At 44.0% G+C, this 662-nt stretch overlaps 1 protein-coding gene across 2 annotated transcripts in view; it reads right to left on the bottom strand.

Annotated features, from left to right (window-relative positions):
* The window catches only part of LOC111671350 (kinase suppressor of Ras 1-like), a 38,690-nt gene that overhangs the window by 21,176 nt on the left and 16,852 nt on the right, over positions 1 to 662 (bottom strand). The window lies entirely within an intron of this gene.

Here is a 662-nt window from a genome sequence, read left to right as displayed (position 1 = left end):
CGCGCACACACACACACACACACACACACACACACACACACATACACACACACACACACACACACACACATTTACAAGATATACAAAAACTGTGTACCAACTGAACTGTGTGTTCACACGCAAAAAAACTTCCACAAGCAACTTCAAAACTTCTGTGAAGTAAGTGAACACACACACACACACACACACACACACACACACAGACACAGACACTGACACAAACACAGATACACATACACACAAAGTCAACAGATCCCCACTGGCATCTTTAAGAGGCAGTCAATGCACGGCAGCAATGTTTCCACTTGTCAGGCTCACTCTGGTGGAACAACACACACACACACACACCAGACCAACAGAGTGCAGAGAGAAGAAAATTGCGAAGACAAAGACCTCTACAAGGGTAACTTGTAAAGCATCCAAAAAGCTCATTTGGCTACACTGTAAAAGCTTCTCCTTGGGTTTGAAGTCCTTTTCATTTCACTGTGAAGCGTCTAATAAATCTGAAATGTCATGATGTGCCTTTAAAATAACCACAGTGACAACAACATGAAGCTCCCGTCTGAACGAGGAAGCAGGATTTGGGGTTTTTGTAAAGTTCAAACCCCCGGTTTTTAACAGGTTTACCTCTTATATCGCCATGGTAACTCATGCCCCCCCCC

The sequence above is a fragment of the Seriola lalandi genome, unplaced genomic scaffold, assembly GCF_002814215.2.
Source record: "Seriola lalandi dorsalis isolate HSWRI2012SDOR001 ecotype SW California unplaced genomic scaffold, Sedor1 jcf7180002054875, whole genome shotgun sequence".
In the NCBI taxonomy this organism is placed as follows: Eukaryota; Metazoa; Chordata; class Actinopteri; order Carangiformes; family Carangidae; genus Seriola; species Seriola lalandi.
This window is presented reverse-complemented; position numbering and strand designations above follow the sequence as displayed.